Source organism: Triticum aestivum, chromosome 6B (assembly GCF_018294505.1).
Source record: "Triticum aestivum cultivar Chinese Spring chromosome 6B, IWGSC CS RefSeq v2.1, whole genome shotgun sequence".
Lineage (NCBI taxonomy): Eukaryota > Viridiplantae > Streptophyta > Magnoliopsida > Poales > Poaceae > Triticum > Triticum aestivum.
In genome coordinates, this window is record NC_057810.1 from 64,891,446 (window position 1) to 64,907,933 (window position 16,488).

Here is a 16,488-nt window from a genome sequence, read left to right on the forward strand (position 1 = left end):
TAGATTGGTTGGTTAAAAAACTACAGTAATAGATTGTTGTTTGAAGACCTCTAGAAGTTTGAATAACGGAATCACTTGATTACATCAGAGCATGAAGTCCAATTGGTTCGGGATGGAGGGCGACGTACGCGGGCACGTCTCTTTCGCACCGGATCTCGTCACCGCTCGCGCTGTCACCCTCACCGACGGGGAGATCCTTCTCCGGCGAGGGGCCCTCCGGCTCGTTCTGATCGACCAGAGGGGAGTCACGATGGACGACCGCTATCTCCGCGAGGGGGAACACGTGGACATCGGGCAGATCATGGCCTTTCCATGTCACTTCGCCAGGGTTTGGGATCGGATCGCGACGAGCAGCCCGGCGGTACACGGAGGCACGACACGTTCCAGTGGGGGCGAGGCGTGTGCGACGAGCTGTCACGTCTCGGGGACGAGTTCTCGGGCCCCAGGCATCTTGGGCCCGCGCCTAGGCGTGGTGGCGCCGCCCGCCGTGGATGCTGGCCACATGGATGGAGATCGGAGTATCCATGGCGCGGGCGCTGGCCGCGCGCGGGGTACTAAAGCCCGTGCCCGAGCGGCTCGCCCCAGTCTTGACCTAGACGCCGCTCTCTCCCATCCCTGGGCGGCGCCCAAAAACCCTAGATCTGAAATTCCATCCTCATTTCGGTGGTGGGAGGGGAAGATTGGCGGTGATCCTCGATCATTTGCGGAGGTTGTTTCTTCCTCCCTGAGTGAGCCCAAGACGATGGAGGGGTTCGGCGACCGGAGTTTCTGCGGAGGGAGGCGCGAGGGGTTCGGATCTGGCCGGATGGGGCGCGGGGCCGGTCGCTTCCATCGCGGCCGGGGACACGAGCGCTTCTCCTGGTCTAGGGAAGCGGACGGCGACGACATCTCCACCAACAGGAATATGACGTCGGCCTCCGACGACACCGAGCGCTGGGATGAGGCGGCGGAGCACGCCAAGAGGGTGAGATCTGGGAGGGTGTGGGTGGAGAAGAACCCTAACACCTCCGGATCTGAAGCTGCACTCGCATTCAAGAAGAAGCAGATACCAGAGAACACACATCGGGCGATCCCTACCAATCAGGTGCCCCCTTCCAAGGCTTATGATGCATGTCCTATTTGCAAGGCTACTAGTCATGCTCCTGCTAGTTGTCCGCAAGCTTTCTGTGAGAGATGCAATAAATTGGGTCATCTAGCCTCGGTTTGCGTTACATTCCTGCCCTGGGAGTGCATCGCTCCCCTGTGTGCCTTCCAGGCCAAAGGGCAGGGATTCCTTTACATTCCTGATTCTTGCACTGCTAAACAACTCAAGGAGAGATCTACTAGCGTCGTGATTACTGTCATAGAGGGGACTGCTAGTGTTAAGGAACTTGAGGAAGCGTTTTCTGACTACATAGGGACCAAATGGCACTGCACTGCCCGTATCATTGGCCCTGACACCTATGTGATGAGATTTCCTAATCAACGGGATGTGAATAAAGCATGTTATAACGATAGGATGATCCTTAGATCCTGTGGTGTAGTAGTTAAGATCGTTCCTTGGTCGGCCAACATTGGGGCTAAAGGGACTATGGAGATGGCATGGGTGAAAGTTGCTAATATCCCTCTGGAAAGAAGAAATGAGAGAAATCTTGCTTATGTTTCTTCCCTGGTGGGCGTCCCGCTCGAGATCGACATGGCCACCCTACACAAACCTGAATTTGTCAGGGTTCGGCTGGGATGTCGCAATGTGGACGAGCTCCCTGGGGTTGCTGAGGCAGTGTTGGGCACACACTTCTTTGATTTCTTCTATGAAATCGAGAAGGTGTTGGTTCGTGACCCTGAAAGAGAAAAAAGGGATGTGCAGACAGAGGCAGATGTTAACAAATCCCCTTTTGTGAGAACTTCCACATGGGGCAAGCATGATCCTAAGTCTGCACACAAAGGGAATGATGCTGGATGCAGTAAGAATGGTGATGATGGGGTTGGTGATCCTGTCGAGGAAAAGGAGGAAGAAAGTGCGGAGTCTGAGGAGTCAGAAGATAACACATTGCTTATTGAAACCATGGCTGTGGAGGCTTACAACAAAGAAAATGCGCGGGCCTCTCAGGCAATGCTAGATGTTGTTGACACCCAGCATAATGCTGATGAGATTCAGGTAGAAACAATGCTGGCACATGTTCACCTGTTGCTGTTATGTCTCATGATGATATAGCTCATTTGGATGTGGCTATGGACTATAAGCAGGTGGTGGAAATGGAAGGAGAGGACCTTTCCAAGCTGGAGAAGTCAGAATACCTGGTACAATACCCTGCCTCCCCCTCTGAGGATTTGGGAGAGGTGATTCCTACCCCTCCCCTTTTATCTGAAGAGGTTCAGAGGTTTAGCTTGAGGAACTTGCAGAATATGGAAGGAAGAATGCAAGAGAGAGCTATTGCCATTTCCAAGAAGAGAAATCTGGAAGGTAATTCAGCTAATCATAACTCCTTTGATGCACTATCTAATCCTGAACTTATGATTCGTGCTGTGAAAACGGGGGTAGCTTTCCCTGACAATAACTTGAAGTAGTCAGGGGGGAAATGTTCAAATCAGAGAGGGAACAAAATGTAAGAGTAGAGGAAGAAATGATGTATATTACTAATGGTAAGGGAGATCAAACCCCTGTTACTACTGATTGGGGGGATGGGGATGAGGACATGGAAGAGCAATTTACCTTGGTGCGGTCTAGGAAAAGGAAAAGCCCTAAAGTGAAAGTTGCTATTTCCAGACCCATCACTAGGAGTCAGAAGAGTCATGTAGAAAAAACGCAAGCTGGCAGCCCTGTCCATAATACCAGGGCCACCAGAGGGGGGAGAAAAGGGAAAAGACATAAATGATAGGTCTATTTTGGAATTGTAGGGGGGCAGGGAAAAAAGGGATGAAAACCTGTCTTTCCCATATGATTAAGGACCATTCCCTTGACTTTATGTGTCTGCAAGAAACGCTTAAGAAGAATTTTTTGGATAGTTATTTTAGGAAGCTCGATCCATACAACTTGTTTGAGTGGGAATGGATCCCCTCAATTGGCAAGGCTGGGGGCATTCTGTGTGGGGTTCGGAAGGAGAAGTTTGAGGTAGTTGCTTGGAGAAAAGGCAGGTTCATTCTCCAGGTATCTCTCTATGATATTAATATGAAGAAGATTTGGACTCTTTGCAGTGTTTATGGAGCAGCCCATGAGGGGGATAAAAATGATTTCCTTAGTGAATTGGCTGATTTCTGCTGCCATATTCAAACACCTTTGTTGATTGGGGGAGATTTCAATATCCTCAGACACGATGGAGAGAAGAATAAAAGATGGCGTCGAACAGCACATTCTGACCTGTTCAATTCGATCATCAACACTATGTGTTTGAGTGAGACTTATATGAGTGGGGGGACTTACACTTGGTCTAATAACCAAGCTCATCCTACCCTGGAGAAATTGGATCGTGTTCTTATGAGTAATGAATGGGAGGAGATGTTTCCTATGGTTAATATGAAGAAACTCGTTCGGGAGGTGTCTGATCACAATGCACTCTTATTGTACTCTGATAATCATGTTATCAGAGCCCCACAAAAAAGAGAGTTCCGATTCGAAATGAGCTGGCTAAAATCTGAGGACTTTATTCCTCTAGTTAGCAAGATCTGGAATCAGAATGTGAATGCTACCGACCCTGTTGATATTCTAAATATCAAATTAAAAAGATTTAAGAAGTTTTTCAAAGGCTGGGGGTCGAGCAACTTTGGTCATGAAAAGAAAAGGAAGCAAGAGATTAGAGAAGAACTTGCTCTCATTGAAAAAGCAGAAGAGGAAGGGACTATAGATGATGAGATGTTTTGTAGGAAGACTGATCTCCTTGTGGAGATGAATGAAATCCTTGTCAATGAGGAGCTTTTTCTGCTGCAGCAATCGAATGAGAGATGGCTGCTTGGGGGGATCGTAACACCGCTTACTACCAAAAAATTGCTAACTGTAATAAGCGGAAAAACACGATACATTCTCTTCATGTGGGGGATGCAGTGATTGAGGGGACTGAAAACCTGCTGGAGCATGCCACTGATTTCTACAAAAATCTTTTTGGACCGGCCCAGGGAAACATGTTCCATCTTGACCCTGGGATTTGGGGGGTAGAGGAAAAGCTCGATGAGCTGGACAATGAGATTCTTAATAGACCTTTCACAGAGGAAGAAGTGAAGAGAGCCTTATTTTCCATGAAAAGCAACAGGCCCCTGGCCCGGACAATATCCCCGCTGAATTTTACCAGCAGTGCTGGGAGATAGTGAAGGAGGATATCATGAGATTGTTTGCTGCTTTCCACGCAGGAGAGCTGGACGTTTGTAGACTGAATTATGGCATTATTACTTTGTTGCCTAAAATCAATGGGGCCAATAAGATCCAGCAGTTTAGGCCGATTTGCTTGCTGAGATGTCCCTACAAGTTAATAACTAATGTGCTTGATAACAGGGTGGCCCCTTTTGCTGATAAATTGTTTAGTAAGCATCAAAATTCCTTTATCAAGCATAGAAACATCATGGATGGGGTATTGTCGTTGCACAAAATTCTGCATCATACTTACAACAAGAAGAAGGTGGGTATTGTCATCAAGCTTGATTTCGAGAAAGCTTATGACAAAGTGAACTGGGAATTTCTTTTGGAATGTCTTGAGATGAGAGGGTCTGGTCCCACATGGTGTGGGTGGATTAAAAGTGTCCTGGTTGATGGCACAGTCAGTGTGAAGCTGAACAATGTGATGGGGCCATATTTCAAGAGCTTTAAAGGGGTTAGACAGGGGGATCCTGTGTCGCCCTTCCTTTTTAACATTGCTGCTGAATGCTTGTGTAAAATGGTGCTGCAGGCGCAGAGAAATAATCTAGTTGTGGGACTTGCTCCGGATCTTGTTGAAAATGGAGTGGCAATACTGTAATATGCAGATGATACAGTCCTATGCATAGACCATGATTTGGATAAAGCTGTGAATATGAAGTTGCTGTTATACATATTTGAGCTCATGTCTGGGCTTAAAATCAATTTCCAGAAAATTGAGATCCTGTGTGTAGGGGGGGATGATGAGACTCTTAAAGCATATGCTGATATTTTTGGTTGTCAAATAGGGCACTTCCCCATGAAGTATCTTGGGGTGCCAGTGACCTTTTCTTCTCTGTGAGTAGCTGACTGGGACTTTTTAGAGGCCAGATTCATTAAAAGATGTGACTCTGGCTTGGGGGGCAATGCCTCGTCTGGGGGACGTTTAACACTGCTTAATGCTAATATTTCTAGCATTGCCTTTTATTATATGTCCATGTACCTTTTATCCAAAACTATACTTGCCAGGATTGACAAGTGTAGGAGGAGATTCTTCTGGCATGTGACCCAAAATAAAAAACGATATTACCCGGTTAAGTGGACTAGAATTTGTAGATCCAAGAGTAAAGGGGGGCTGGGTGTGAAAGATCTTCATAAGCAGAATCTTAGCCTGCTTACTAAATGGTGGTGGAAGTTAGAAACTAAATCTGGACTTTGGCAGGATATTGTGAAAGCTAAGTACTTCAGTAGGGCTACCGTGGCTGATATTAAAATGAAGTGCAATGACTCACCATGCTGGAAAGCCATTATGAAGGTGAAATATCTTTATATGGCAGGGAGGAGAGTAATTGTGCAATCTGGAAACATTGCCAGACTGTGGGTTGATCCCATTGGGGACAATATACTTATGGCTGAGCAGTTTCCTCGTCTTTTCTCTATTTGCAATTATCCTGAGTGCACTATTGATAAATGCTTAAATGTTGATCCCTCCTCATTCTTTAGGAGAAGGTTGAATAGTGAGCTTAATGACCAGTGGGTTTTTGTGAGTAAATTGGCTAGAGAAGCATGTGTTTCAGACGCTGCTGATGTGATCAAATGGGGCTTGGGTGGGAAAACCTCTTTTACCACCAAATCTGTTTATTCGTTCCTGGAAAAGAATGTTGCTGGATGTGATTATATATGGATCTGGAGTGCCAGAATCCCTCTCAAAATTCAAATATTGTTGTGGCAACTTTTTCAGGATGCTGTCCTGACTAGGGATGTGATGAAACACCGAGGGTGGAAAGGGAACCCAAAGTGTTCTTTTTGCGGAGGGAGAGAAACCGCACAACACCTGTTCTTTGCTTGCCCTGTTGCCAGGGTAATCTGGAGGACAGTGGCATGTATGTTTGGCACTGCTTTGTGCCCTGATAATATTTGGCAACCTTATTCATGGTGTTATACGTTCTTCCCTGGAGGGGAAAAGTTTTATACGGCAGGGATTGCTGCTATGTGCTGGGCGATCTGGTCGTGTCGTAACAGGGTTACTTTTGAGTTCAAACCGCTTACAAACCCATTTGAATGTATATTCTCTGCCTGTGCTTTAATTTGCTACTGGGCAGGAATGATGAAGCAAGAGGATGCAGTTGCCATGAGGGACGGGGCGAAGATGCTGAAGGAGAATGCGTCGATGATGATGAGGATCTGTGCTGCAAACCACGAAGAGGCATCCCGTTGATCCTGCTGGAGATGTTCCCTTGTGGTCTAGCTTGATGTTTGAGTTGCTCTCCCCTGCGTGGGCTTGAACTTATGCTGCTCGACTGTTGTGAGCCTGGGTGCTGTGACTTTTGGGGGCTGTTGGCCCTGGTTCCTAGCTTTAGATGTATGGTGTCGTCGGGTTTTCGCCTCACAGCGAGTAATCTCGATGGCGAGTGCTTGCAGTGGGTTTCCCGACGATGCGTTGAACTCGCTTCCCCTTTTCTCCTTTCTTGGACTGTTGTATTTCCGTTATGTTGCAGTAATAGAAAGGGGTAATGCCCGGTTCAAAAAAAAAGTTTGAATAACGTAGTGTTGGGGACATATGCATGTTAAACTAGAAAAAATCCAACACTTTGGCAGTGCCAACCCACACAAAAAAAAACATCAACACATGAGTGCATCTCTACAACAGTAACATCTCTAAGACCAACAAGAAAGCTTGCGATGGAAGAAATTTTACTTTTCTTTCCATACAACTATTATTAATAGTGATATTTTCCTATTCCTGCATTTTGAGAATCCTACAAATCAAAGAAGTCATTATTGCCAAAAAAGGAGGTCCTTATTCCTCCATGATGAATCAATGGAACAACAAGGTTGTGGTTTTACAGGCAGGGCTGCATTCCATCTCGAAACATCCAGCACAAAACGGGATCATTCAACAGACAAAAAATGGGAAATCAATCCTCTTATCTTAAAATAAATAAAGCAGCACCTGCACGACAGAGTGCCTGGCCACAAACACAACAGCTAAACAGCACAATACCAAATTGAAGGAGCAAAGTTTGGAATGTTTTCAATTCATCCATCCTGACTAGTAACTAAAGAGGTACATAAAAAGAGACAACCGGCACACAAAAGCTAGCTAGGTACCATAAGTTAAGTCATTCCAAGTCCATGTCGTCTGCCATCCTTGTCCGTTCATCATCATCATAATCATCATCATCAGTAGTCTGCCCGAGAAATGTGGGCCATGTCGCTCTGGGGTTTTGTCCACTGGGACAGTGATGCATCACATGATGCGGAGAGATCTCGGGCTTCTTGTGAGAGCTTCCATGTGGCAGTGGCATCCCTGGTCGTTTCAGGTGACTCTTTGTACCTGACGAGCAAAAATCCATTCCCAGGTTATAGATTGGTTGTTGGTTGCTTCAATCACAACTAATTGCTACATCCTCTATTTCTAAATGTAAGACGTTTTGGCAGTTCAAAACGCCTTACATTTAGAAACATGGAGTGTAGATTGCTGTTTCAAGACATGTACAGGCAGGTGATGATAGAACAGATAAAGGCAAGTGCTTTTTATTTATTTTTTATTTACCTTGGGAGACATTGAGATGCTCCCAGATCCTGCTTTGCCGGTAGGCATGGTGAAATGACGCGCACCTTGGTGCTCTACCAAACTCGGCCACTCCCCGCAGCCTCTTGTTCTTCATGTCGACAGCGATTACCCACGCTTTGCGGTACCAGCGGTTGACCTTGGCCATCAAATCTGAGCTTGGGATGGCCAACGTGGATCCCCACCAAGGTCGGCTGCGGGTTACCTTGGTGATCCAGCACAGCCGGGAGCAACTCAAAGCCTGGCACCGTGTTGTTTTCGCCGTGGACGAAAGAGACCTCGTGAGCACGGACCTCATGGTCCTTGCGCCAGGCAGTCGGCTCCTTGAAGGAATTGGCCGGCCTGCTCCATAAGACGGCCGTCCAGCCGTCGATGGTGAAGGAGCCTTTTGGGCCGGCCGAGCCCGGCCTGACGTGCATCTGCACCTCGGCATACTTGATGCGGCTGCCCACAAGAGCGACGTCCCGGTACATGCCTCCAGATTCGTCTATGGTGTCGTCTGGCCGGATGGGGTCCGGCAGAGGGATGTAGCGGAGCGTCTTGGCGTCGTCGTCGAGTGGGAGCACATCGCATAGGATGATACCCCGCATGAGATCGACCCAGGCCATGGTGCCTGCTTCTCCTCCGATGGTGATAACCTTGTCACAGCGAATGGCGGCTCGGGGCAGTTTGCCGTCTGGGAATGAGGCTGGTTTGCTGCTCCACACTTCGGTGTCGGAGATGTAGGTGTAAAGGCCTAACGTCTCCGGGAAGGTTAGCCGTGTACAGAGCGCGGGGACAAGAAAAATATATATTAGAGCACATGCACCCATGCCCTCTCTATCTAGCCATTCATTTCTCGCTTTAAAATTTGTGCAAATACATTTCACTTTTTTGTTTCTCCTGCATAGGACATATCTTGAAGTTCAAACATACGCAGCGTGGCAAAGCTTTCTAAGAAGAATCTAGGATAAATCTTTCAGATTTTTTTGTCGGACATAAATATACAAAATACATTTTATTTGATTAAAAAAAATCATATTTCTAGTATTTATGTCAGACAAAAAATTCTGAAAGATTTATCCTAGATTCTAGTTAGAAAACTTTGCCACGCTGCATAGGTTTGAACTTCAAGATATGTTCTATGTGTGAGAAACAAAAAAGAGAAAATTTCATATTGAAAGTTAGTTGTGTCGCACGGATCTTAAAGCGATATTGGAGAGCTAAGATAGCAGGGCCTGGGTGCAAGTGCTCTAAAAATCCACGTCCGCGGCGACAATGTAGGCGTCATAGGCTCTGGGACGGTGCGGACGAAGATAAAAGCCGCCGTCGGAGTTCCTGCGGTAGCGCAGGAGTACATCCTACCTGGCGGTCATGGAGGTAGTAGCATCTATCCCAAGGGAAGGGGAACAAGTCGGGCAGGGGGTGCGGAAGCAGCGTCAGTGTGGCCTTGGGAGGGCCGCCGTCGTCCACCTCGTAGACGTAGAAGTCGTTCTTCCGGGGTTCGATGGCGTTGCGGGGGTCGCCGGGCACCAAGACGAGGAGGACGAGGTTGGCCTCCGTTAGAGGATCCTGGGCTCATAGCCAAGCTCGGCGGCGCACGAGATGGCGAAGTGGGAGACGAGCGGCGGGTCGGCAAGGAAGAAGGTGGCTTGGATCTGGTCGCCGTGCCTTGTGCGGGAGACGGCCGTGGTGTGGTTAGATTCGCCGGCGAGGTATGCACGGTCGTCGAGTAGGACCCATGGAGGAGGGAGGGCGTCGTCGGCGCCGGACTTGGTACGACTGCGAGCGGGGATGGAAGGAGGATGCATTGAGGAGCCATGGTAACGCGTCCACGCCATCCCTCCCTGAACAAAACTCTCCTCTGCCTCGCCGGAGTATATGTAAGAAAGCCCCTCTCCTCTCTGTGTCCGACGAGGGCTAGAGTCGGAGGCGGAGGCGGAGTCGAAGTACGCCCTTTTCTCTTCTTTCATCTCACGTGGTGGCCATCGGATTTGGATCTGACGGTCGCACTTCTTTTTCAGTTCCAACACTAGCTCGTTTGTCTCCCCATTTCTTTTTTGCCCACTTTACAAATTTGGATTTTTTTTTACTTTATTCCTTCACATCCATTTGTTTTCTTCTTCCCTTCCCTATGTACTCCCTCTGTAAAGAAAAATATAAGATTGTTTATAGATCCGCCTGGCACGATCGTCCAGTAGGACCCGCGAAGGGACATCATCGTCCGCGCCAGACTTGGATTTTCGTGCCTACTTTATGAACTTGGATTTGTTAGACAGAGATTATAAAATTTTGGACTTTATTCCTTTCATGTTTGTACACCTATATTTGTTTTGTTCTTTCCTATGTACGTACTTTCAAGAGCTGGACTTTTTCTTTCATAGAGAAAATATACAGTTTTGAATTGGTGTCGAGTTCATTCCACTGCTATTCCTAAATGTTCTCCAATTTATAAATTTTGGATATTTTGAAACGGCCGTGGTGTGGTTAGATCCGCCCGCGAGGTCGACCCACGGAGGGAGAGCATCCTCGGCGCTGGATTTGGATTTTCTTGCCCACTCTATAAACTTGGATATGTTACACACATATAATAGATTATTTCGGACTTTATTCCTACCCTATCTATACACCTAGATTCGTTTTGTTCTTTCCTACATACGTACTTTTCAAAAGTTGGATTTTTTTTATGGAGGAAATATACAGTTTTGAGTTGGTGTCGAGTTCGTTCCCTCCATGTTCCTAAATGTTCTCCAATTTATAAAGTTTGCATATTTTGAAATGGTTGTGGTGTGGTTAGATCCGCTCGTGTGGTATGCACGGTCGTCGAGTAGGACCCACGGAGGAATAGCATTGCCGGCGCCCGATTTGGATTTTCTTACCCACTTTATAAACCTGGATCTCTTACACAGAGAGTATAATTTTTTAGACTTTATTCCTTCCCTATTTGTATACCTATATTTGTTTTGTTCTTTCCTATGGACGTACTTTCAAAAGTTGGATTTTCTTTCATTCAGAAAATATACAGTTTTGAATTGGTGTCGAGTTCGTTCCCCTGCCTGTTCCTAAAAGTCTCTTTGTTTTCTCCTCCTCCATTTTATAAACATTCGATACTGATACGTCTCCAATGTATTTATAATTTTTTATTGTTTCATGCTATTATGGTATATGTTTATTATGCAATTATATGCAATTTTTGGAGACTAATCTATTAACCTAGTGCCCAGCGCCAGTTGCTGTTTTTTTTTGCTTGCTTTTGGCTTTTCAGGAAATCAGTACCAAACGGAGTCCAAACACTACTAAACATTTTAATGATTTTTTTCTGGACCAGAAAAGACCCTAGAAGCTTCGGGAGAACACCTGAAGAGTCACGAGGGTGCGACAAACCTGCCAGGCACGCCCCGGGGGGGGGGGGGGGGGGGGCGCCCTCAGGCTGGTGGGGCCCTCGTGGCACATCTTGACCTAATTTCAGCTCTATAAATTCATAAATATTCCCAATACATCAGAGAGCCACCCGAAACATTTTTTCGCCGCCGCAAGCCTTTGTTCTTGCGCAATCCCATCTAGAGGCCTTCTCCGGTACTCTGCCGGAGGGGAACCGACCGCTGAGGGCTTCTACATCAACCTTAGCGCCCTTCCGATGACGTGTGAATAGTTTACCACAGACCTACGGGTCCACAGCTAGTAGCTAAATGGCTTCTTCTTATTCTTCTTCTTCTCTCTCTCTCTCTCTCTCTCTCTCTCTCTCTCTTTGATATTCATTATAATGTTCTACTTGATGTTCTTGGAGATCTATTCGATGTAATCCTTTTTTGCGGTGTGTTTGTTGTTATCTGATGAATTGTGAGTTTATGATCAGATCATTCATGAAATTATTTGAGTCTTTTCTGAATTCTTATATGCATGATTGTTATAGCTTTATATTTCTCTCCGATCTATCTGTTTGGTTTGGCCAACTAGATTGATTTATCTTGCAATGGGAGAGGTGCTTTATCATTGGTTCGATCCTGCGGTGCTCAATCCCAGTGACAGAAAGGGACATGACACGTATTTGTATGGTTGCCATTAAGGATAAAAAGATGTGGTTTGTTCATATTTATGGGGTTTAGTTTGTCTATATCATGTCATCTTGTTTAAGACGTTACTCTGTTTTTATTAACCTAATACCCTAGATGCATGCTCGATAGCGGTCCATGGGTGGACTAATAGTAGTAGATGCAGGCAGTAGTTGGTCTACTTGTCTCGGATGTGATACCTATATCCATGATCATTGCCTTGAATATCGTCATAATTATGCGCTTTTCTATCAATTGCCAAATAGTAATTTGTTACCCACCGTGTGCTATGTTCAAGAGAGAAGCCTCTAGTGAAAACTATGGCCCCCGGGTCTATCTTTTATCATATATAAAATTCAAAAATACCTTGCTGCAATTTATTTACCATTATTTTATTTTGTGTTTCAATCTATCTATCTGTTACTACGAGATTTGATCCTTGCAATTAACCGCCGAGGGGATTGACAACCCCCTTGTTTGCGTTGGGTGCAAGTATTTGCGTTTGTGTGTGTAGGTGATCCTAACGAGGTTTTGTGTGGTTCTGCTACTAGATTGATAATCTTGTTTCTTAATTGAGGTAAATACTTATCTCTACTATATTGCTTCATCCCCTCCTCTTCGAGAAAATCTCAACGCAGCTCACAAGTAGCAGGAAGAATTTTTGGCGCCGTTGTCGGGGAGACATCACCGAAACCTACCAAGTACGTGCACACAAACTATCATCTACTTTTATTTACTTTATTTACCATTTGCCTCTCGTTTTTATCTCCCCCACTTCTAAAATAGTTTTACAAAAAACACACAAATATTTTTCGTTTTCCTTTTTGTTTGCTTGCTTGCTTGAACTTGCTATCATGTCAGAGTTTGATAAAGTTATGGTTGAAAGCACTAGCGAATCCCTTGAGGATAAGCTTAAATCCGTTGATCTCAATCATGATCCTCCGGAGATTAGCAATCCCAGAAATTTCAAAACTAAAATATATCATGTGGGATGCGGAAATATTATTGGGAAGAATATTATTCAGGAATTATTTGATTGCACGAGAGTTATACCAACAATAAGAGGGTCTATCCTTGATAAAACGAATTGCTATGTGGATGCCATTATTATGCTTGTGGTTAAGTTAGAAAGACAATTTTTACATATGCATCCATCTTTACAAAAGATATTATGTGCTTCCCAACATCCATGATCCTAAAATTAAGAAGATTGCCACTATTATCCTTATGCATGAATTTGACTATGTGATCCGAGAGGCTAGAGAAATCTTTGTTTACTATAGGATAAATTTCGAGCATCCCCCAATAGAAGAATTTCTTCATGATAAAGATAATATACGTAGTTTGGAGTCCAAAGATTATTTTGCTTATAGTGAGAATCTTAGGAGTAGAGTCCCCTATGTTCAAATTATTAAAACTTTGCATCACTATACTTGTGATAAACTAGAGTGGATTACTAAGGGAATTGATGAAGTATTTAGTAGTGATTGGTTTGGGGAAACAGTTAGGGAACCCACTGATGATGAAATACATGTCTTATATGAATATGTTTTAGGTGATGATTCAGAATTTGGAGTCATGAATGTTAAAATTACCTAAGAAAGTCCTTTCAACAATTTAAGTTCTCCCACTAGAAAAGAAGAACATGAGAATTGATATTTACTAAGAAAAGTTTTGGAAGATTTGATTAGGAAGGATTTGGGAATGAAGGATGACAACACTTGAAACTACGCATTACGCCTAGCTAGGGGCGTAAAACAATAGCGCTTGTTGGGAGGAAACTCAATAGTTATCTTGATTTTTCTTGTTTCTTTTCTGTTTTTGAGTGTGCACACAAATATGCTACTGTTATGGTTGTGTTTTTGTGGTTTAATTAATGTTTGTGCCAAGTAAAGCCTTTGGGATGATTTGGTTGATAGTTGACTCAATTCTGTGAAAAAACAAAAACTTCCGCGCCCAATAGCAGAATTTGACAATCCACTGGAACGTGTTTTTATCTGAATGTTTTTCACATGATGTATATATAAATTGCCCATGTTTTCCTAATTTTTCAGAATTTTTAAGGTTACATAAGTATAGTCATTATTCATATTACCACAAACTGTTCTCTTTTAGACAGATTCTGTTTCGGTTGCATAGTTTTCTTGTTTCGATGAATCTAGGGATTGTATCGGGTGGTATAAGTCATGGAAAAGGCGGAATACAGTAGGTATTATGCAACAATAAAATATAAATGGGTTCATAAGAGAACCTAAAGTTTGTGATTTGGTTGTTATACTAATGGATCTCATGAAGGTGTCTGTTGAGATTTGTGTGCTGAAGCTTTCAAGTTTTGAGTGAGATCACAATGGATGAGGAATCAAGAGTGGCAAGATCCTAAGGCACCCCAAGGTAATATTCAAGGACACCCAAGAATCTAAGCTTGGGGCTACCCCGGAAGGCATCCCCCCTTTTGTCTACTAACCATCTGTAAATTACTTGGAGCTATATTTTTATTCGTCACCTGATATGAGTTTTGCTTGGAGCGTCGTGTATTATATGAGTCTTTGCTTTTTTTTATTTTTAGTTTGCCACAATCATATTTGCTGGACATACCTTTCTAGAGGGACACACACTCATTCGTGATTTGTTAGAATACTCTTTGTGCTTCACTTATATCTTTTGAGGTATGTAGTTGCTCTAGTACTTCACTTATATTTTTTAGAGCACGGTGGTGGTCATATTTTGAAGAAATTGTTGCACTCTCATGCTTAACTTATATCATTTTGATAGTTTGATAAATAGTAATGGCAATATGCACGGGTTATGAAATTGGTCCTACTGTGATAGGTATTCGAAAATGATATAATAAAAACTTTCATGTAGATCACTGAATATGATAAGTTTGATTCCTTGCCATACTTCTGCGATATTAAGATGGTAATATGTGGGAGGTAATAGTGAATAATTGTGGTTTAGTAAGAATATTCCTGTTAAGGTTTGTGATTTCCAAAGCATGCACGTATGGTCTCTCGTTATGCTAAGAAGTTAGAGTATGATTTATTATTGATTCTCTTCCATATGAGTGGCGTTGGGAATGAGCGATGGTCTTTTCCTACCAATCTATCCCCCTAGGGGCATGTGTAGTAGTACTTTACTTTGAGGGCTAACAAACTTTCATAATAAGTATAGACAACTTTTATATTCTGGAACTTCTTCAATGCTGCTAAATGGAGTGCCTGGAAAGCACTTCAAATGTAAATGTGGTGTTAAAAAAGGAGATCCCATTTCCCCTTTGCTTTTTGTTATAGTTGATGATCTTCAGCAAACAATGATTAATCAACTATTGTAACAGGGTATGATCAGTCTGCTTTTAGCAGCTCATGACCCTGACTACCCTGTGGTTCAGTATGCTGATGACACTTTGCTGTTCTTGAATGCTGACAGCTCTGAAATGGAGGTCCTAAAAACAGTGAAGGAAATATGCCCTAGAGGCAATAATAAAGTTATTATTTATTTCCTTATTTCATGATAAATGTATATTATTCATGCTAGAATTGTATTAACCGGAAACTTAGTACATGTGTGAATACATAGACAAAACATAATGTCCCTAGTATGCCTCTACTTGACTAGCTCGTTAATCAAAGATGGTTAAGTTTCCTAACCATAGACATGTGTTGTCATTTGATGAACGGGATCACATCATTAGGAGAATGATGTGATGGACATGACCCATCCGTTAGCTTAGTATTATGATCGTTACAGTTTCATTGCTACTGCTTTCTTCATGACTTATACATGTTCCTCAGACTATGAGATTATGCAACTCCCGAATACCAGAGGAACACCTTGTGTGCTCTCAAATGTAGGAACGTAAATGGGTGATTATAAAGATGCTCTACAGGTGTCTCCGAAGGTGTTTTTTGGGTTGGCATAGATCGAGATTAGGATTTGTCACTCCGTGTTTCGGAGAGGTATCTCTAGGCCCTCTCGGTAATGCTCATCACAATAAGCCTTGCAAGCAATGTGACTAATGAGTTAGTTGCGGGATGAAGTATTACGGAATGAGTAAAGAGACTTGCCAGTAACGAGATTGAACTAGGTATGATGATACCGACGATTGAATCTCGGGCAAGTAACATACCGATGACAAAGGGAACATCGTATGTTCTTATGTGGTTTGATTGATAAAGCTCTTCATAGAATATGTAGGAGCCAAGATGAGCATCCAGGTTCCGCTATTGGTTATTGACCGGAGATGTGTCTCGGTCATGTCTGCATAGTTTTCGAACCCGTAGGGTCCGCATGCTTAATGTTCGATGACGATATGTATTATGAGTTATGTGTTTTAATGACCGAAGTTTGTTTGGAGTCCCAGATGAGATCACAGACGTGAAGAGGAGTCTTGAAATGGTCGCGATATAAAGATTGACATATTGGGCCATGTTATTCGGACACCGGAAGTGTTCTGGGTGGTTTCGGGGTAAAAACGGAGTGCCGGGGGGTTACCGGAACTCCCCGGAGGAACTAATGGGCCACCATGGGCCTTAGTGGAGAGAGAGGAGGGCAGCCAGGGGAGGCCACCCCCTGGAGTCCGAATT